This window comes from Pleurodeles waltl, chromosome 2_2, assembly GCF_031143425.1.
Source record: "Pleurodeles waltl isolate 20211129_DDA chromosome 2_2, aPleWal1.hap1.20221129, whole genome shotgun sequence".
Lineage (NCBI taxonomy): Eukaryota > Metazoa > Chordata > Amphibia > Caudata > Salamandridae > Pleurodeles > Pleurodeles waltl.
This window is the reverse complement of record NC_090439.1, coordinates 863,206,321-863,229,835: the sequence shown is the minus strand read 5'-3', so window position 1 is coordinate 863,229,835 and position 23,515 is coordinate 863,206,321. Positions and strand designations below refer to the sequence as shown.

The following is a 23,515-nucleotide window of genomic DNA, read 5'->3' as shown; positions in this document are numbered from 1 at the left end:
AGACAAGAAATAATGGCCCTGAACGGTTGAAGCTCTCCATGTTTTGCGCGACTGAACAAGAGACCACACATCAAGCTTTTGCTAAGGACACGGGTAGACTAAAGTAGTTATTTTGGGACGCACTGAAGCCCTCAGCCTTTAATCTTCGGGAAGCCTAATTCAGGTCTTTCCATCTGTCAGTCCTTCGTGCTATTTGGCAAAGGAAAATAGGGAATCCCTACTGCACCGACACCACATAGCTGATAAAGTAAACCTACAAGGTAAATTACTGAATTCAACTCAAATTCAGTTCCCTTCAGATGCCTGGTAGCAAAGGCCTTAGCAGGGAGCTGGTGCTTGACTTGCCTCGCCAAGTGTGGACATGGTCTCACACACCCCATGATGCATACTACTTATCACAGAGATTAAAATGTGTTCTGCCAGACACATGAAATCCCACACGCAACAAGGTAGACATACATAAACCATACACCCATTCACAGTCCCACTTATTCCCACCCACACATCTCCCACACTAGAGTGCTGTCCCGACCATAGCTCTAAATCAGTGGTTCCCAACCTTTTGACTTCTGTGGACCCCCACTTTATCAGTACTGGAACCCCGGGACCCCAACTTTATCAGGACTGGAACCTGGGATCCCCCAAATGAGTCATTACTGAAAACTGGGGACCTATCTGTTAATAATGTTAAACTTTCTAAGCAGTCACGGACACCCTGAGGAGGCTTTGCAGACCCCCATGGGTCCCCCAGACCAAAGGTTGGGAACCACTACTCTAAACAACTAATCCAGAATGTTATCCGTTGTAGGACAATGGGAGTTTATCTTATGACATATCAGAATAAGGCAAATCATTTCACCTGGGGTTGTACAGACATTCTGCTATTGGTGATAACCTGCAATGCTTTCTCACTTACCATTTCCAAGTTTCAGGCATTGCATACAAAAACAAGCATTTGCAATGCAATGGGTCTCGCATTTGCTCGAGTTAGAGCTATTAGCGTTGTAAACTCATAACCGGACTTTTCTTGCCACATAAATTGAAGATTAAAAGTAAAACACTTTCACATAACTAACCAGACTTTTCTTGCCACGTAAGCTGAAAAGTAAAGGTTTCATATAAGCGAGCCAACGGCCGCCATCAGCGCAAAGCAGACACACGAAAGGAAACAGAAGTTAGCTCGCTGTGAAACATATTGTCAAAAGTGCAATTATCCATGTAACTGGCAAAAGTGCAAACATCCATGTAACAGGGTTGATGTCATGCAAAGCACTCGACTGCTGCCCAGCGAGATCGCGCTGCCTATGAAATTAAGAGAAAAGGTAGTGCAGAAACCATCCAGAAAACATTGAGCCTTGTATGCTTTCAGTAGTTGGTCGGTATTCTCGAGGTGAGCTAAACACTTAAAAGGCATGCCGTATGCATGCCTTTCACTAATGAAAGAAAACGAATTTTGAAAAGCAAGCCCACGAACCAACCAAACTGATGGGAGTGAAACTGGCGTGGTTACGAGCCCATAGAGAGATTCCCCCAGGAACAGAGGGCTTTGCGCTTGATCCTAAAAAGCGCTATGACAAGGTCAACGCTGGTGGCATCGTACTTTTTTTTGTGGGGGGGTACTTTAAGCCATGCTGTGCAGCTGCATGTTTTTTAGACCTATGCAACACATTTAAAAACATTGACAAACCAACAGATTTTTTATAGGCGAGACATGTTAGTATTGCCAGAGCTTGTTTATAGCAGTAAGAAAAACCTATAGTTGACAATGCTCCCTCTGATTGAATCTGCTTTACTGTTTGCAACAGAGGAGCATCCAGTGATTCAGGGCAGGCTATAGAGAGGGATCTACAGGACCATCTTCTCCCCATTCAAACAGAGCCATTGTTCCTGCACCCATTGTGGTACCCCTGGTGAGAAGTGCTCACATTGGAAGGTCTTCGAGCTGTTTGAGTCTCAGTGCTGTGCACTTGGTGGACACATCCTTGGGTATCCAAGCACCTGCAATAGAGGATCCCTGTAGGAGGTCCAGCTTGGCAAGAAGGATGAACCACGTCAGCATCTCATCACCAGTGCAGGGGCTGCTGCCTGTCCACCCTTCGCTCTGGGTTTCCTGCTGGAGCCGGGTTAAGTGAGGACAGAAGTCGAAAGGCTGAAATTTATTTTCAATGTAGCATCAGAAACAAACCTTGCAAAGCCAACAATCCTGGCTTTAATGTGTTCATACAATTGCACTTTTGTACGTTCCTACACAGCAGCCTTGGGTTCCCTTCGGCGACCGAACACCCCTGACTGGGTCCTTGAACCCCTGCGCTTTAAAGATGTATTTTCTTCCCACGTGAGTGTGCCCGGATCTCTGAGCTTGTGTTACTGAGCTCCTGGCCTCACTCCCACGGGTGAGAGAAGAGGACTGTACGAGCATCCCATGCCCCCTCCCAACAGGACCACCCCGCACCAAGGCAAACACCACAAATAAAGAACCGAAATACTGTACCCCGGAATCCAAGGGGAGTTCATGGTTATATTAGTATCTTAGGAACCAAAAGCAAATTATCACACAGGATAACATCAAAACTAAGAAATCTACAATTTATAAAGATAAACAATTTACGAACAAAAATGAACCAAGAAAATGTAAAAACGAGCCACTCCCACTTTTTGAGAGCCTGATGTTTTAGAGGAGATTCCTCTAACAAAGATCGTTAAAATCGATTTAATTATGTGATTTTGCATGGCAAGACACCCTCTTCGTTATTAAACAAACAATGCATGGTTTAGAAAGGATTGGTTATTTGACATGCAGCACCCACTGAAAGGGCGCACACCCCGCTTTATTAAATTACACTTTCAAGATTACATAAAATAAACTGACCAACTGCCACAAGGCGCTATTAACGGCAGGCTTTTGGGCACTAATAAACAAAGGAATAGCAAAGAAGCACACGTGGTTGTGATGCAGTGCTTCGGTTGTGGAATTACATTTCAAATATGCTACAATGCTAGAATATCTACCTTTGTACCACGCTATTAAGAGGCGCTATTAAAACATGTTTTTGAACTATTGTAAATGCAGCCATCATTCTCACATTTGTCCGAGTTACAGCTATTACCAGTTGTAAACTCCCAACCGGATTTTTCTTGCCACATTAAAAGAAAAAAAAAAAACAGTTCTATCGCGCTGCTACAGTTCACTCGTAATGAAACCTATTGACAAAAGAGCAATTATGTACATAACCGGCAAAAGTGCAATTAACTGTGTAAAGGGTCGATATTATGCAAATCGCTCGACTTCTGCCAAGCGAGATCACGCTGCAAAAATAGAGAAAAAGTAGTCCACAAACCTGATGGGAAACCGCGAGCCTCGCATGTTTTCTGTACCTGGTTGCTGCGCTCGAGGAGGGTTAACCACCGGAAAAGGCATGACGTGTGCATGCCTTCCACTAATGAAAGCAAGCAGATTCTAACCGGCAAGCCCACGGACCAATGAAAGACACTGACGTGAGGTGGACGGGGCTCCGAGCCCTTTTCTAATTCCTAAAGCGTCTCAAAAGCGATACGCATGCGCAAGCGCATGCAACGCAGGCTCGACTCTAAAAAGCACATAAAAGTTACCATCTATTGGAAAAAGAATGAAAATCCGAGCAGAGTAGTGGCACATTTGTATATAGTGCCAAAGCCTGTTTTCCAAGGGTTCAGCATAACTAGTAATATCCAAAATGTTAAATGCTTGGAAAGATAAAGTAAAGAGAATTTTAAACAGTAAAATGAGCTATAGGGAAAGGAAAATGAAAAGGAACGAGCCAGTGCCGTGGGCACATAGACATCCAAATATGTAAAATCAACACTTGAATTAAAATCTGGAGATATTTGTAATAACTCACTGACTTTTAACTGGTTTACCCTCAGCCTATGATATTTCAGCCGTACTTCTTCACCAACTATTAACCAATCCACAATATACAGTACTATATAGTTGAAGTTAATATTTAGTCCATTTCAGTACCATGACCTGTGCAATAGTGGCCCTTCTCACTAAAGGGCTGCAGACACTGAACACAATAAGTGGTAAAACGTTGTAAGACAAAGCCAGTAGATCTAGAGATGCTGCTAGCCTTTTGATTTTGTCAATGCTTGTTTTGGTTTTTGTAAACCTAATTGTACAATAGAGCTGTGGTCTATCACACTTAAAAAAAAAAAAAAAAAAAAAACACTTGCTAAAAGAAATTTATTTCAAGAAGCATTTGCATAGCCAATAGGTTTGGCCGATGTGAGACTTATTTGCGTTTTCGGTGTCTTTTAAAGATGTTACACTGCAAAACAAGCTGCTGTCTAACATAGTTTAAAGTACATAAAAGCAAAGCGCTATGGCACAGCCAGCATTGACCCCACCACTGCACTTTGATTGGATTTGCTTTAAACCATGTTACACAGCAGCTCCTGGGCAACATGTTTAAACAAGGGAGCCACAACAAGGCGTTCCTGGGAGTGGCAGAAGATGATTACTTCATGGTCAACGTTAATAATACAAATGCCAGGTGAAGTAGCCACCAATCCAACACAAAGTGCCAATATGAGCACACAAACGATGAGTGAAGAAAAAAAAGCCAGAGTATAAAACTATGGTCAAAAATGAGTCTTACATTCGAATAAAATATATATATATATATATATATATATATATTAAAAAAGAAAAAAAAAATCAGAAACTTGCTTATCTTGTGGGAGAGCGTTAGGCATGCAGCTATATTATCATAAAGGCAATAAAAGGTAGGTTCTTATTTTGAAGACAACACACACTTTCAGAAAAACGTACATTAAAACCATTAAAATATTTTGCTATGCAATAATTAAATATGTCCTATGAATAGTCAAGTTGACTCAAACTGAAAACGTGTACAATCATAAACACGTCCTCTATGTCGAACACCTGTCTAACCAAGTAAAGGGAAAGCAAAATTCCTGGACAGGGTTCAACTTAAGTTTACAGCTTGAACTGGTTACAGAAATTTACAAAATGCTTTAGCATACCACTCTAGTTTTTTATGTCCATTACTTTGATTGCTCTCCGACATCCCCTCCATAAAGCATGACAAGTTCCACCAGTCATTCACTCACGGCCAGTCAGAGGCCATTGGAAAAGCCAGAATTCTTGCTCTGTTCTTTAGGTGAAGTCTACTTTCTTTTTTTCAGGTCATCGATTTCTCATAGGTATCCACACTGCCATGGCATGTGTGGCGTGTATGGAGATCAACAAATCATAAAACCTTCTACAACAACGAAAGGTACACTGTGTTCGAAAAAAATAAGGCAATGATGGTAGACATGAACCTCTCTTTCCAAGATATTAACACTGAAACCTCACAGCGGTATCACCCACGGACCACGATTCCCTTCATTGCTGTGTGAAGCCGAAGGCTTTAAACAGAAAAGGAAATAAAGGACCCAAATCTTTAACACCAAATGTGGCTTAACAGGAGCCAAAGACATTCAGGGATGTCAGAGTAGCCCCTCGGAAAGAAAACAAATGGAAGAAGCTACTGGCATCTACGGAATTTAGGCAGATAAAAGTAGTAAGGAAAAAAACAGCAATGGAAACAAAAGTTGCGAAAGAAAAAGAAAACCCAAATATTTCAAAAGGGAGAGTCAGAAATCCAAACTAGGAGCCACTTGGCTTAAAAAACCTTAGCAGAATACAAACGTAAATAGTAAACACTAAAGGGGATTAGACAGCAATACGCATAAAAGCAAGCCAAAAAACCCAAAAATATTTAGAAGAAAAACGTTAAAAAAACAAAAAGCAAGCATTTGCACTGCAATGGGTCTCGCGTTTGCTCGAGTTAGAGCTATTAGCGTTGTAAATTCCTAACTGGACTTATCTTGCCACATAAACTGAAAAAGAAAAGTAAAACTTTGGCAGAAGTAAATCAATTCAAAGTGCCACAGCTGCCGAAAGCAGGAGAGATATTGGCTCCCTGATTGTATGTCCAGAAAGGATCACGGCTGGGATGAAAGGCAAACCAAAACCGGCGGAGGGGCCATCACACGCTGTAACAGGAGGAAGCGTGATGCAGTGTGATGGCCAACAAAAAAGTTCACTTAGTGAACTCGCCCGGGAGGGAACTCAGCACACAAAGGAGGGACATTTCACAAAATGCACCAATAAAAATGAAGCATTTAAGACAAGCACAACAAAGAATGAATAGGAAGAGTGGGCGTGGTTAAAAGCCCACAGAGAAATTATAACAGGCCTGAGCGCTTGCACACTCAACCATAAAAAGGAGACGCGCCTGCTTCACATTTATGGAAACAAAACTTAAAGTGAAAAATAACTATTTCTTCTGGTAGTGGAAGCAGAATGTCTGCAGCACCCAGTCTTTGAAAGAAGAAACACGTATACAGTTGTTGCACCTCACTTGCCCAATACGGACAGGCAGGGGCAGTTTTATGTCCGAGGCAAAACTACACTAATTACAATTTTAATGTAGTACACTAACGGACCCACACGTTACAAGATCAACTAATGAAAGCAGAAAAACGATTTCTGTTCAACAGGCTCAAATTGCAGCTTCATGCGAATGTCCCTGCCCCACTTCACATCCCTTCACCGAGCATCCTTCTTCTCAAGTTCATGCACACGCCCGGTTATGCACCAGTCTTCCCTCTCTCGGTCACTGTGCCCACTCGTCTTGGCAGCAAGACCGTTTTGAGTAACAAAGTACAAAGGCTGTTCCAAAAACAGCTAGGATAATATCCAGACGCCTATAAGGCAACATTCTTTCATCACATTTTAGTCTGGGAAATATTGGCCTGAGGGTAGTGGTGGGATTTCACATATTTGGAAATTACTGGCCCATGATGTCTCACAGATGACCACAAGTGAAAAATAAGACATCCAGAAAATTGTGGTAACTGTGTAATTTCAGAACCAAAGTTTAGGTATGTTCTTGGGAGTGACCAGTTTCTATTGTTAAAATCTCACAAAAGCACTTTTGCATGCTGTAATTCCTCTGGTGGCATACAATTAATTTGGAGTTGCTTTGCTCAATTCCAGTTTCATTATCACTTACGTGGTAGTCAGTTGGGTAAGATATAGGAGTTTGAACTGAATTAGCCAATGGACGAGTTTGTGGGAAAACACCTACTAACTAGAAGGTAATGGTGAAATTACACAGCTTTTAAATTTGTTTAGGTGGAGTCTTTGTCCTTCTCTGAGAGTGCTCCCTTCAATGTGCCACATAACAACTCTGTTCCTGGCTCACTACACTGAGGTCACACGCATCTCAATCCAGGGCCAACTTCGCCGGCTCCTTTCTTCACGAAGGCAAGGTGCAAATTGGCAGCAGGAGAGCCAAGGATACGACATTTGTAAAGCCCGATGTCGGAAGCATGTTTGTTACACGAGGAAGCAAGCAATATCAAGCCTTTTGTTCATTTGGTAAACAAACTAGTCCCTAAATACAGCTGTAAACATTGAACCTGACCTATGTAAGCTAAAGATACATCAGGATTTAACCAGTGAAGTTAGTACAGGCATAGGTAACTACAAGGTATAATAAATATACATTACTCTGCTGCTTCTGTGGGATAACAAACTCATAGCAGCGGCTAATTGCTCTGGTTTGGCTGCTACCGTGACTTACTTTTGTCTTTAAGGCAAGATGAATTCAGCAATTTAGCACGTGCAAAGAAAATAAATATGCATATGCCTGTCTAGCCTGTTTTGTTGGCCCACTTGCTAACAGGTGCTACCTGAGAGCTGAGGTGTCTCCAACCTGTCCATTGCGAGCTACCAGTAGCTCCCAGACCTCTTCAGGGTAGCTCATAGCCTAGAGTTAATTTCTAAATAAGCACAGGGTCACATTTTCCCTTTTGAAGGGAAGGGAAAGCAATGCTTACTTTACATTATTACAATCAGGTGGCAGATAGCAGGGCCTGATAAGGAGCAGTGCTGGAGTCAGATTTATGACCCAGGACACAGAGGTGAAGAAATGAAGCAGTAAGGTATTTAACTCTTAAATGAAAGTCCTTGTCTACTCAGCATTCCATGTAAGAACAGAATGATGTTTCTCAATGCTTTTATATCGGGGAAAATAAAAATTAAAAGTTATATTATAATTAATTTAACTTTTCATTTTAATTTTCTAAATGTTCTCCTCAAAGTGTTGCATTTACAAACAGCAGGGCTATCATTTGCGGTGGCCATTAGAACACTGTGCCATATTTATAACTGAAACTTCAGCCAAATTTTAAATGGGATGAATTGAAAAATGTTCCACATTATGAAGATTTTTGCACTTAAAGTTTCTCCTATTTTAGAAAAACGCTTGTATGTTTGTGTTATATATGTAACTGTGCCACATATGGCAACAGGTATGTCCTGTCCCACAATTATATATAACACACACACATTCCATTCATATGCACACATGTTCATACATTCCCAAATACCACTCTCTCTGTGACACATGGCAGTCCTGATAGAGTGCCCCTAGTCAAAGTATTTATTTCAAGCCATAGTATCTGGCTCTATGGACATTAGGCTCAAAATCAAGGAAGCTGGTCATGGGGGGCTATCTGGTAATAATGTGCAAGTTGTTTAGCATTCAGTAGCTCACAATGGTTTTCACTGATCAGAAGTAGCTCTCACTACAGAAAAGGTTGGAGACCCCTCCGATTCCTACATTATACATTACAGTTGAGAACTTGAAATTCTGTGTTACAGGGTAAGCAGCAACAAGTGCCAGGGGAAAACAAAAAGTAATACTGTGGGGCATTTTAAAAAGTACATTTCACCAGGTTGATTCTTAGAAGCATTTTGATACAGAATGAGTTTAGAAATGTGCCATTTTTGTGCCACTTTTTTAAGGTTCACCAATGAAGGGATTGAACATGTTTTTTCCTCCTGGACTATATTACAATATTTGTGGCAGTTAATTTTTCCCGGTATGTGCCACATTTTTCGTGACACCAGCAAACTGACTCATTAGTCACGAACGAGTAATTGCAGCTCGCTTTATTTTTTCAACCATACGTCCTCCTGAGAATTGTTTTTGTTCTTTGGAGTATGAAGTGATGGAGACTGCAAGTGTAAAGCAGGCTCACTTCGCTGTTTAGCGAGGTATTATTGAAGGAGCAAAGACATTTTCATGGGACAGTGCCACGCAAGAAGTGGCAACAGATTTACTAGGTGCTACACACTTTCTTGTTCCACATAGCCCGTACACATCTGAAATCACTTTTAGTGTAGGGCTGGCCAAAAGTCCTCAGAGAATCCCTGTATCTGGCAGAGAATACTACAACAGGGCTACCCATATAAACCCAACAAAGAAGCCTGGTGTAACCAATATATGAGGAGCAATGACTGGATCTCAGGGTTTCAATTCGACGAGTAAATTTATCTCACGAGAAGTCCTTGCTCAGGTAGATAACAAAAAGTACATGTACAAAAGAGCAATACAAAAGTACACATTCCATGCAATATCCAGAGTTACATACATTTGACATGGACGGTTTCAGTGCTACGAACGTCAGTGAAGATGGCACAATGCATGGTGAAAAACTGATTTAAAAAAGGAACAAAGTGCATGTGCAAAGAAAATTGAATCCAGCACGGTCTTTTCTTTAAAAAAGGAACAAAGTCTACAATGAGGAAAGCAGTCAACGTTTCAACCCTAAGTGGGCACAATTTGTGAGTTGCTTTAGGGTGGAAGCCATCTAACAGAAGCCTATGTCAAAGAAAAACACAGCTGTGGTGCTACAATTTGCAGAGTAAACAGAGTGACCCAAAAATGTGGGGATAGTCACAGAAAGAAAGCAAGAAATCCGTGTCTGAAGCGTTCAAGGGATCCAAGAGACCTCCAAATGAGAAATCACAATGGCCTAAAAAACACAGTGCTGGTTATTGGGTAAACTGACCACCCAAAGACTCACAACAAGCTAGTCTCAACATTAAAAAAGATCAAGCCACGCGTGAATATCAGTTATAGAACTGGAGGAAGTAGTCAGGTCTCTGGAACTTTACATGGCAAACAAAATTCTGTTTGTTTTATTTCACATAATTTCTTAAAATATTTATACAAAAAAAACAACAAAAAAAAACACCTCAAGATCTTCATATTATAAGTCTGGGTACAGAAGCTAACACATATACACCTTGCCAAACAACACATCACTACACTAATGATTCATAAAGTAGACCAAACAAAAACAATATTAAACCACCACCCTGAGAGAAGGAGCAAGAAAAGGACTAACAGTTCGTGGAGGATAAGAAACACAAGAAAGAAGATAAGAAAATGAAAGATGCTGCTCAGAAGGTGTGTGACTAAAAGCCTTGGATTATTCAAGATCTGAAGTAGGCCCTTATATCCAGGAAGTGATGCTTGTGGATTGTGAAGATATGTCTACATTTCATGGAAGGTTTATACTTTGGCAGTGAGTAGCGTAGAGACCCCGTACCAAGGGTGGTATACTCTAGACTATGTTTAAAAAGGATGTCCTTGGATTGGCACACAGCAGGCTAGACTCAAGGTTTAAGTGATGTGTACACTCAAACTTGCAGGTTTAAGCTGTCTGCCCAGGATATGGAGCACTACGTATTCGGTTTTCTTTTTACCTCCCACAACCTCAGCCTGCTTTCTACAGCTTACATCCTGAGCTTGCTTGATATCTCAGAAAGCCACCTTCCACTGTATTCCTAAAACCCTGCATGAAAATACTGAACTTGATTAGTTTAACTCGATTCCTCTACGCTTGATTCCTCTCCTTCCTTTCTTCAGAGAGACTTTCTTCTTACCTTCTACCCTCCGCATGCTGTCTTTTTCCGAATATAGGCTCCTTTCAGTATCATGCCTGTCTTCCTTATTCTCTCTTATTGTAATTCTGCAAACGTCTGACACCTCATTTCATAGATCCCAACCACTCTGGCTTTAAAATCCTATCCTTGCAAACTAACATTACCTGATCTCCTCCAGCCCATATAGCTCACCAACCACTCACCTGAAACCACATAGCCTCCATTAATGATCACACCTAACTGGTACTACTATAATTTATCAGAAAGTAACTGGAGTAGACGCATGCAATGTTTTTTTCTTGAGAGCACATGACTAATCGCAACAACTAACACCGGACCACTGGATTAACCAGTAACCTTTGGGTCTGGAGTAGCATGCTACTCAATGCAAATCGCTTCAATGCGTCATCCAGGGTAGTAAGTGCTACATAAATGCAATAACAATATAGAACCCATTGTTAACATTTTCAACTTTAGGACTGATGTATATAATAGTATATTTAGTAGTTCACTCACAGACTACTTGGAAAAAATTATGGAATGAGCTGAATGACTCCTCTGGGAGAATTTCAAAGTCAGATTGTCTAACTTGGACTACTGGGAGATTACGGAGTAGACCTGAATATTTGAGTCATCAACATACGATGGAGCAAAAGTATTTGGAGCAGCCCAACACCATAGTCTCTGTACTTCAAAGCTGCCATTATGCTGGTCCCTTCAACTTTAGTCATCTTTCAATGAGACCTAAAAAGTAGCTGGTGACTATCTTCAAGTCATTTCACAGTGCCTACTTCAAAGCACCACTGGTGGCTTTGCCTTAAAAGTGCAATAGCACAACACCAAAATCACATATTTGTACTTGATTAGCTTGCACAAAATATATATATATATTTTTTAATTAAAATGTTGCTCTCTGCTGCAGAAGTGGCTGCAATCTAATTAGAAGACTCAATGGGAACTGAGAAAGAAGCATACACGTTAACATATTCAGCCCTACTACACTTTAAAAATTTTTTTTTTTTTTTTTTTAAACTACCTTGGCGGTGTTGGGCAGTTGAGACTGGGAAACGCCACTGTAATCAAGAACAATAGAGGATACATCTCAGATTTGGTCCACAGGGAGGGAAAAAATAATAATTCAGCAGTACAGTTTGAGGGCCTTTCTCAAAAACAGAGCACCCCTAGTATTTCAAACAGGATTTTGGAGGGGAGGGATATAAAAAGGAAAGCAGTTAACTAAACAAAGGGAGACAGAATATGGTAAGGCTCAATACATATGGTGCACAGTCGAGATGATGTTGACATCAAGCTAGATACCCGCGAGAAACCTATGGACAGGAACACTCGGGTTAATCAATTTCAACTAAATCCTGGACCAGTGGATCCCAATCTTTGACTTCTGTGGACCCCCCTTTTATCAATTCTGGAACTCAGTGACCCCCCACTGAATCATTATTGGAATTCGAGGACCCCCCCCCCCACTGAGTCATTACTAAATGCTGGGGACCTAATCTGTTAATATTACTGAATTTTCTAAGCAGTCGCGAACCCCTGAGGAGGCTTCGCGGACCCCCAGGGGTCCCCGGACCATAGGTTGCCCTGGATCACTCATCCAAAACTCCTATCGGAGCCACAGTCCATGCTACACCTCTGGTGGTTGCCAAAGGGCCAATGATTTGAACACTGTTGCTACTTCACTGAAGAGGTAAATCCTGCTAAATTGAGTGAAACATGGAGGACAGTCCCCACAACACAAGGTGAATCGTTCTTCATCTGCTCCAGTACCGGCACCCCACAAGGCAGACTGAATGAAAAGAAATCAGGTTCCAATGTAGTCTCTTGTGGTCCAGCCATCAATCACTTTCTACTAGTGTGAATATTATCAGGTATACATGGCTTGTTGGTATCTGCAAGTGATCGCCAGGAGAAATCATCTGAACTGAGTGAAGAGAGACAAGCACATGGGACAGCAGTAGTCTTCAACCAATGTGTGCCATTTCTGGGCTTCAAAGGCTTGTTACATTTGCAGTAACACAAGGCTCCTCTCACAATCACAAGGCAGCCATCTGCTAGTTCTTCTAAAGGTAATGGGACTTGTCACTTTTTCTGTATGGGTCGACTAACTAATTATTTGTACAACCTGCATGACCTGCTCAGAAGTAGAGGAACCTTCTAAATCTTCCTTTATATGACTCCCAAGTTGATCAGGTAACATACTAGATAAACCTCAACCAAAACCACAAAGAAACAGCAGCATGGGGTTACACAGACCTTCTGCTTCCTGTCCCTGAAACTATGCTGTGCTTTCTCCCTAAGCCTTGAGACATTCCTTGAAGAACCACAGGACCCAGCACTGGACATTGCAAGAGAACACAGAAGGACAAATCAGAAAATCACCGAAGAAATGCTAATCTTTCTGTAAACTTGGACCGACAAATCACTTCTTTACAGCTCTCAGTTTCTAGGTATCCAGAATCTGCCTAACCAATATTTGACACTCTCTGGGCACAAGGACCTTCTGGGAACGCAGTTTTTCTATGCCAGGTTTAATCGTTCATCGTGCCACATCTTTCTATTAATCTTCCAGCGTGTTGGCTGCCACTATACTGAACCAAACAAGCGCAAGGGCCATGGCCTAATCTGCTGCCTCCCGGGACGCCTCTATGAACAATGTTGCCCGTGGGCCCTCCTCGAACCTTCAGCCTGCAGGCACCAATCATGCTGCTTTCTGGGCATGAAGGAGAAGTATGTTGCTGTAAATTTCAACCCAATGGAGCCACCCTGGCATCAGCAGGCTTTTGACAGACTGATAGTGCTGTGGAATGTTTATGGAGACTGTGAAAATTATGCTATTCCAAAAGGTCACAGTGACGCAGTCATGGAGGTACATTATACCACTGATGGCAGCATGTTTTTAACAGCCTCCACAGACAGGACAGTAGCTGTTTGGGACAGTGAGACAGGCAAGAGAGACATACTTCATTTGTGAATTCCTGTTATCCAGCAAGGAGGAGACCCCAGCTAGTCTGCACAGGCAGCGATGATGGAACAGTGAAGCTGTGGGATATCCGGAGGAAGAAGGCTGCCGTCCAGACCTTCCAGAACACATACCAGGTTCTATCAGCAACATTCAATTACACCAGTGATCAGATCATCTCTGGAGGCATCAATTATGATATCAAGGTGTGGGACCTCTGTCAGAACAAGTTGATGTACATGATGCGTGGGCACGCAGACTCTATGACTAGTCTGAATATAAGCGCTGAGGGGTCTTACCTACTTTCTAATGCCACGGATAACACACTCCGTATCTGGGATGTACGTCCGTTTGCCCTGATGGAGCGATGCGTGAAAATATTTCAAGGAAACATCCACAACTTTGAGAAGAATCTCTTGGTGTTCTTGGTCTCCTGATGGATGAAGAGTGGCAGCAGGATCTGCTGACCGACTGGTTTATGTCTGCGACACAACATCTAGGAGGATTCTGTACAAGTTACCAGGGAACTCAGGCTCTGCGAATGAGGTGTTCTTTCATCCAGATGAACCCATAGTGCTCTCCGCATCTAGCAATAAAAGACTTACAAGGGAGAAATCTTCTGAGCAAACAGGAAAAAGAGACTTCATGGACCCTTCTACACACAGAACCTCTGCTCATCCATCTAGCAAATCTCAGCAGAGACTCATAGTCGACAATGGGAAACCTTACCTCCTGTGAGTGGTTTAACCTCTTTTTTGTTGTTGCCGACAGAGCTGCTGGACAAGAGTCTGTCTTCAGGGTGGACATTCCCTGGACGTATTGAGTGGATGAAAGAAATGGATGCTCTTTGCCAGTTTATGAAAGATTGGTGGATTCTATTTTTTTCTAGAAAGTTTGATATCTATTGAAAGCTGACACCACTTTTGAAACGTGGTAAACAATTTTTGTTTAATTATTGGAAACTGACATTTGTCCTCCTTCATCTTCTCTATATTGAAAGTGAATTTCAGACAGCACATCAGTGCACAACGTTTGTGCGCTTTGTTTCCAGTCTAGTGATCCAGAGCACAGGCCCTGACTTCGAGTCCCCGGGCTCCCCTCAGTGAGATTCAGCATCTAGCAAACTACAGCGACGGGAGAAGTGTCTCAAATGCACCTTATAAAAGACATTACATTCAGAAAAATCAGTTTAGGTGCCATTATAAAACAGTAAGAAAATATTTGCCTTTAAAAGCATTCTAACTTCATGTCTAAAGGTCAGGTGCATATTTCTTTTCTTTTGCATTTTATTATTTTAATGTGGTCAGAGACCGAAAACTGTATCCAATTAAGTCATTTCTTGTGAAAAAAAAGTTTATTACAGCTAGTGTGGTGAAAGCGTTGTGTGTGGCTACAGCTTGATCATAATGTTCCTATATATTTTATTTACATTCCTTTCTCAGTTTGATCAACTCGATATAATGGGTCTGCTAAAACTGTTAAGCAGCGGCTGGTTCCTCTCAGTTGCCAAAAGCAATATTCTCTTTGTCAGCACACAGATCTAGACAAAGGGAAGCAGGTGTGTTATGAACAGAAAATCCTACGATGTAAACCAGTCACAAAATAGGTGGGGGAGGGGTACTCTTCTTGCATGAGGCGAGTTCCAAACGTCACTCAACCCCATCTGGCCAGGAAGCATATACCAGACACGTGCACCATCCAAGAAACGCACCACATGTAGACCACCAAGGAAGAGACCCAATTATTGCTCTTCACCTTGAGGGTTAGCTTTAAAGAGTCCTGTTGATCACCTAGATGTCACCCGTGGAACAGCACTTCAGTAGCTGTTCCTGTCACCCAACCTCTCAGCGGTAACAGTGGGTCCCTCGGAGGTCTATCTAAAACAGAGTTAGGCACCGGAGCAAGGTAACATAGCCATGTTATGCAAGACTGAGGTGCCTGGATCTGTGGAGGACTGCCACAGAATCCTGAGAAAGGCTTCTGTCTACCATGTACAGTCTCTCCCAATGACCATGAAGTCACCCAGTTGATCATTCATGTATGAAGGATGTGTTTTATTCCTGCCCAGGTCACCCCTGTGACACTGCTGTCCATATTCCAGTTGAAGTAGCCCAATTATTCAATAAAGCATGAATCGGATTCAATATTGCTTCTGAATGTTCAGTTGGAATGCACTGAAGACGTGAACCCTACTGCCTCAACTGTTCCGGCAGCCCTTCCAAAGTCATTTAGTGCAGGTGCAGCCTATGTCGACCCTAAGTCCTTGTCTCAGTCAGTGTCCACAACTTAGTCCCTACTGGGTGAAAAGGCCAAGAAAATATAGAAAGAACCTCACCAGAGCAGGAAGGAGTGAATGCCTTCCACGCAACACTCCTGTATCACCAGCATCTTCAAACAGCAGCAGTCCGGAGATAGAGGAACACATGTATTTGTAAAGTGTCCATTCGCCCTTTGTAGCATCTAGGTGCTGGAAAGACACACCAGGGAAAAGATATGCAAAGTTGCAGGAGGACTTCAAAATCCAGTGGCGTTAACCAAGAATATATTAGCTGTATACTATTGCGGGACAGGAACAATGTGGACCAGAAATGTGAGAGTTTAAGGTAATCTAAGCAAATCTTTCTTTGGTGGTGCGCATGCCTTTGCACCACAAAACAACATTCCTCCAATAACCACCTTCTGTATCTTTACAGCAAGACATCACATCCTGCTGTCACTCAATTCATATGTCTAGCAGGTGGAACTCTGTACCCAAATTGTGGGTGTGCTCTAATGCAGTTCTTCATATGAATGTGATTACAGTACTAGGCATACCTAATGAAGTGGACATCCCATAGAGACAATTGCAGTTCTGCGTGTTGGGCTTTGCTGCTAGTAAGAGCGATCTGGCCAGCCTTTGGGAGGGGGGAGAAGTTAGCCTTCCAGAGCCTTGTGTGGGGAAGGTATGAATTACTGCTTGGAGGTGTAGAGGATTGTGTATGAAAGCAGGGGCTGCCCCAGGAAATTTTAGAAAGTCTGGGGGAAAATGGAGGTCCTAACATGGCCTCACTGACAACTTGGATTTTAGGTGATGAGCCTCAAGCATGATAATAATGTCACCGAGGAGGACCCCGCAATGAACCTTGCGTAGGGATACATGGAGGAGTTTCACTGGGATGCTGATGGCTGCTTGAAGGGAGGCAGTGAGAAGGGGGGATAGCGATGTGGTGCTCTGGGGGTATGTCAAAGCCTACTGGTTGTGTGCTATAGTTTGTTTTGCAAAATTAATACAAATATATTCCCAAAAAATATGAGTGCGATTACACACTGGATAGCATTTCCTTATGTTCCATACACATATTTATCTTTTGTCCAGGGAAAGCATTAGCTTTAGCTACTTTCAAAAGCCATTACATATTCTGAGGCATCCGCATAGGGCTGCAAGCCTTTGCCATGTTTTAATTTGACAGTCAATGGTGCCCAGTCACTTAAGTTGACTTAATATGACAAAGCTTGCAGGAGCTCAACACAGACAAAACAGAAATTTTGATGGCTGGCAGCAAATTTAACTTTTGCCAAACAAATCATTGGCCTGTCGAATTCAGTCTTGATACCCCTTCTGCAACTAGTGTAAACAGCCTAGGAAGTCAAATTAATTATTACCTCCAGGTGTGTGGTTAAGTGTACTCTGTCATTCATTTATATCTAATCTAAGATGTCTTCGTTCTTTGTTCCCCATACTCTTGTCAAAATGCAGACGAGTCTGCATTTCTGCTATAGTTGAAGCAATAGCTTTTATTTAGTAATAAAGAAATAGTTTCTTACTCGGTTACAAGTCATTCAGAGTCAGTAGCCTAGATGAAGGTCAGGTTCTCTCGCTTTAGTCGCACCAAGCCTACCGTAAGGGGAATGCAGTGCTTGCCTGTTCAAAACCATATCCTCTTCAAAATGCTACGTATTTCTAGAAAACATACCAAATATACCTCAGTTCAGCCTCCTCAGCACTTATTGTCATTCGCCAGTTTCAGAGACCTCCTCTTGATGGTAGGATCCTTTTAGTCCAAGACCCACAAATCTGGACTCTGTTACCTCAGAAATTTCTAACCAAGGCAAATCATCTTTCATTCAGAAAGGCTCTAAAAATCAGATTAGTCTCTTAATTAGTCGCTGTTCAACTTAGTAACCACTCAAGAGACCTTCAGGGTCTAAATCTAAATTCAATTAAAATTCAAAAATGTTTGTGCCACTTGGTTCAATTATACAATACATATAAGGGGCCAGGCACTTTGTGCCTTGTGAATTAGGGAGTGTTCTTTTCTTCCATTTGATGACCATTTTACCTTTTCTTCATTTTAACAAGTCTGAAGGTGGAAAGTATTCATCCTCTCCGACATGTCTTTCATGGACAGGCCTAGAAATCTTACCATTTACCTAAGATGGGTAAATAACTGCTTTCTAACTAACAGGACACGTTTTCTAAGTGACTGCTACGTGAATCAAAAGTAACAGTATTAAGCATTATGGACTAAAAAGAAGTACTAACCATAACTAAGTTGAAATAGAAAGGGGGTGATAACATCTTCCAAATGATGGAGGTTTTCCTTATACTTGTAGTGGTTGTGTCGCATTTATGTCCTGAAGATGGTGGAACAGATATACTCAATTCCATCAAAACAATGCATCAATGTTTAACTGAATTTACTGGTTGAAGCCCACAGTATCCATTTCCAAATCATAGATTGTCAAATGGAGAGGATTCCCTGCAGCCCAGAAATCAGATGTTAGTGTGTGCGAGTCCATATGAATAAGTAGAAGAAGGCAAAGGGATCTTTACTTTGTATGAACTGTGTTTTATATTTTGTATGCATTTTTGATACTGAAAAAGATATATATTTTTTTTTACACTAAAAAGTGTTTTGGTAAAGAATGGGAAACAAAATCAGAGACTGACTTTAAATAATTATAGTTAAAAAGTGTGCAGAGTTTTTGGATTGAGGTTTAATAATTCTGATAGCCCTCCTTACACCGTTATTGGGTTTGGCTGTTTCAATAACTAATTCAGCAAATTTTCCACCCATGCTTTTCACTGGAAAATAGTGACTCATAAAATGTCTTTAAATTGTGTTTGCTGATGAACTCATATTTGCGTGTCTAAGATTGAGAAACTTAAGCTATTGCAATCGTGTCCTTAATGAACCACTGCCAGAATCTTACACAAGATAACATTCTTCCTGGTCTGTGTGATAAACAGACTTGCCAAAACAGATGTTTTGACTTGGGCCTATAATTTTGGTTCTTGCTTCATGTCTTAAAATAAATCTAGCTGAGCTTTCTAAGTCTCCAAATCCTACCGGCTCAAGTGTAAAATCTTTCCGTCTTAGGCGATGTGTGTTACTTCCTTGGGTGGACTCTGCTTTGCCTCTTCCAAATCTTGAGGATTATTATTATAATTATTCATAGTGACTCTTCATCAATATTCACGTACAATCCCGTTGCATTACTTTAGAAGGGAAACATAATTCCCATGCACATACCTAGATGGCAGTGGAATTCCATTAGTGCAATCTTGGTCACAACACAAAGAGCTTAAGAGGGGCATTTTAGCAGTGTCACCTGTTCCCCATACTAGTAGAACTTATATCTCCTCAGTGCTAAAAGGATCTTGAGGCAACTGGGGGTCAGTCTGAGCACCCCGATTGCAACCTGGGGCAATTCTGTGTCAAATAGCCTCTGGGATGAGAGGTAACACACATTTTCTTTTATCAAAGACTTGCTGGTATTGTTTTCCCCAACTGACATATATAAAAAAAAAAACTAGCACCATCTGATAGGAAACAGACATCTATTATTCTAGACGTAGGTGTATATTTGTATAATCACTGAAGTACTGGAGCTCGATAACAATATTCCTTTAAGTAGAGGAGAACAAAAGCAATGATATTATAGCCAGGCTAACTTTTTAATTAAAAACCTCCTGGCTACGGAATTAAAAACCTCCTGGCTCCGGCTCTTACTTGTGGTGACGAGGCACGTCACTGGGTCCACCTCTAACGTCAGAGCTCATGATGGTATTGGTATTCCTACAACATATGGTGCTGGTCTTCAGAAAAAATACCTGAGCAAGTGTCAGCAACGTATGAAAGTTTCAAGCACATTTCTACCAGGTGATACTGCAAATGAATCATCATACTGCAGAAGAGATGACTGAATCCAATGATTCCAATAAAATACAAGGATCCATCAGCCAAATGAGCTGGTAATGACTGTGCAGGGAAAACTATGCAGGATAACCTCTATACTGTTATGTAAGAAATGTAATCCAGTGTCGAATGACTTAACCACTTCAGTGTGGAGAACAAGGTACTGACGTCCTGTCCTCCGAACTACCCAAAGAGTGTGAAGGACGTGAAGAGCATGGCACTGACCCCAGAGAACCTTTCTGGTAATTGCACCAGAAGGATTGTCTGTTTTCTTTAAAATCTTGCACTATGGTGGAAGAGCTTCCCTCGTAACCCAATGTGTATGTGTGTGTGTGTGTTTTGTTTCAGGTGGGGGGCAATCTGTGGTGCATTGGCCCTATGCATAAGTTTCACAGATACTGAAAGTGAAAGCAGCAGAAGTTTTTAGGCTCTTGCTGCTATTATTGTAATCAGTGCTCATGGGCATATATCAGCCATGGTTTTAGCCAGGATGGCCCAGCACTCTACCCCATCCCCTTTTTTCTATGGCAGTGGAGAGGTGTGGCACAATGGTTATAGCGGCAGACCCTGATGCAGAGATCTGGCCCGGGACCAGGGTTCAATTTCCACCTCAGTGGGTCTTGGGCTCAATTTCCTAGGACCAGATAATTCTCGCCTTGGTGCCTAATCTAATTAACTCTGGGCAATAGCTTGCTTAATCTCCACAACGGCCCTGACTGCGCTTGGATGCCTGACTTCACCCTGGGGGTTACCCAGGAGTGGGCGCCTTACAGGGAAAAGCCTGGAGGGGTTCCACAGCGGTATGCGTATAGCACTTTGAGAACCTAACAGGTGAGCAGTGCGCTATACAAGTCTGGAGGGCTATCAGTCCCTTTGGGTAGACAGAACAGGAAGAATTCCAGCTACGTGCCCATCAACAGTCCTGCCAAGTCCCATGCATCATGGGTTAAAATTATGCATTGTTCTTGTATCACTGCAAGTGCCAGAGATTGTCATGCAAATCATTTTCAATCTCAGAGAGTGGTGCCAATCCAGTGATTGTAATCTTTAAGACTGTTGCCCAGGAGACCCGTTTTTGGCATTAATAAAGCAATTTTCCTCAATGTCATTCACTGTGTTCACGTTTCTTAGTGGAAGGGCTGGGCTTTGCTCTACACACTCAGATTAGTTTCTCAGAGCAGGGGTCTGGCTGATTCTACATGCACTGTAAAGCCCAGTGTGGCTCACCCACCCAGGATCTTCTAGTGATTTTCTAAAAGAAATAGCCGATTTGTTGATGATTGTCCTTGCAACACAAAAGGATGATGGACGGACTGCTGAACACTCACCCCCAGTCACATAACTGGGTTTAAACCATTGTTCTTTTGCTCACCATGCCACTCCAGTTTGGACCAAGCCATATGCAAATCAGTCTTGACCCTGTTCCTCATGGGAACAGTCCAGCCCGAACTGCCAGGCCAGATCCTCCCTGGACCGGAAACAAGCATCCTGGGACCGCTTTCAGGGTATCACCTTCATCAGCCAGGCTAGCTTGAATCCAGTGGCACAGTGAGCACGGGACCCACGTCTAGGCATACCCTTCCCACTTAGGGCAACTTTAGCAACACAAAAGGATGATGGATGGATGAGTGTCCTTGGTCTGAGGCATAGGAGCCACTCGTAAACAGACGGGGGGTTCCTCCCTGAGCCACAATCTGTGACTGCCTGGGTGCAGTGAGAGACAGACTGCAGGAAGGTAAATAAACTTCAGGTTTATGCTTAGAAATGTCTTACTAGGGACGAGAGAGCGAGAAAGAGAAAATAGTGAAAAAGAGAGGGTGGCTAGACGTTTAATGAAAGGAGAGCTAGAGAATCAGATGGATGAAAGGCATGAGAAATAAAGCTGGTAGAGAAGAAAAGCTGATTGAAGAGGAGGGAAAAACAAAAGAGATTATGTGGGTGAGAGGAGAAGTAAACATGAAGCAAAAGCCGGAAGATGCAAAGAGTCAATGACAAAGCGAAGGCTGGAGAGGGGAAGGCAAAAGGGTTCTAGAAATTCCTGATCTGTAACAAGGCAAGTATGGAGAGAGTCTAACATGCACCATCTTAATTCCTTTGTAGCACAGACAAAATAGGGGCACATTTAGGAGGTGGGAGGTAGAGGTAAGAGAGAATCCTTCAATTCCTGGAGGAAGTGCTAAAATGGGAGGAGAATACACTGGTGGACTTCCCTCACCAGGGTAGTTTGGTGCACAACATACCACCAGTATTTTCTGCTCTGATTGTTGCCCTTCCTTCAGAAACAGGAAGAATTTTTACTACCACCAAAATCTAAATCATGCTTTAGGACTGCCCTATGTCTAAATCAAAACAAGTCCTCTTCCTTTCAAAGGTCATCTTTGGAACTATATGGAGCTCAAAGCGCTTACTGTGCAAGGAAGGATACTGAAAGCTCCATGCACGAATGGGCCGCAAACGTTGACTTAAGGGTGTGCTCCAACAAGCAGTCACTGACTACTACTGAGCTTTTTATTATTTTGGGCAGGTTATAACTGCCAATCAGTCTGTCCTGGCCTGAAATTTTTCACTAGTACAGGGCCTAGAGGTACACAGAGGCAAGAACAATTTTAAAGCTGTCACGAGGACAGTATTGTGTTAGACAAGGAACAGATTAGTGATGCTGCACAAACATCTCAGGAGAATTTCAGCTCTTTTGGGGGATTTTATTTCTAGAACATTACATTTCCAAACGAAGTAATTTCTGACAAGTATCTCATATTATGAACATAAGTATTTTGTTCACCTCTCTATGAAGTGTCACACGCAATGAAACGTCACACGTAACCACAATGAAAATATGGAAATGTCACACATAAAAGTGAAAACTTGCCTGCTATGCTTCCACAGAGGGGTGTCAGAAAGCCCAACAGAGAAAAAAGTGAGACACATAGTGAGGTTAGTGCTTGCCCACCTTGGCATTGCACTGCAGCCCATAGGACCTGGACAGCATTTCTGCCCCAAGGGGTAGGCGGGTTACCTCAATCTGGCAGTCTATATGTCAAAACTAAGCCCAAAGAAATTTCTCACTTCCCATGGGATTGGGCTGTATTATTCGGGCTCCGATTCAGCCGGTAACCAGGGAACCCTACCAAACTTGGACAATTCTAAAACCTAGATTGCCATGACAATCCAGGGAGATGTGACTTGTGTGGATCCCAGCATGTTTTCTTAGATAGAAGGAATCCCAGCATGTTTTCTTAATCAGAATGTCCTGCGCCTGTCAATTGATGGGTCAAGAAAATACTATTTTTTCATATTTAAGTGAAATAAAACTCAGGCACTTCCAGCAAATGGCTAAAGTCTTACCACCCTGCATTCTGCGCTTCTCCAGAATGAAAAGATGTCTCCCATGCACATCACAGAAAGGCCCAAAACTGTAACAGTGTGAAGACCGCAGTGGCACCACACTGATTCGACATGGCCTAAGTTTACTTGGAGAAGTGGTGAATACTGAGGCACTGTATACATGTGCCACTTTGATTGTCTTAATATGGGATCTATTCAGATCAAGGGTAATAACTGATTCTG

General features: G+C 42.2%; 1 protein-coding gene and 1 pseudogene across 2 annotated transcripts in view; one reads left to right on the top strand and one right to left on the bottom strand.

Moving 5' to 3' along the window:
* The window catches only part of SDC2 (syndecan 2), a 186,974-nt gene that overhangs the window by 155,001 nt on the left and 8,458 nt on the right, over nt 1-23,515 (bottom strand). The gene's annotated exons all lie outside the window — the stretch shown is intronic.
* LOC138283083 (U5 small nuclear ribonucleoprotein 40 kDa protein pseudogene) lies at nt 13,463-14,507 on the top strand (annotated as a pseudogene).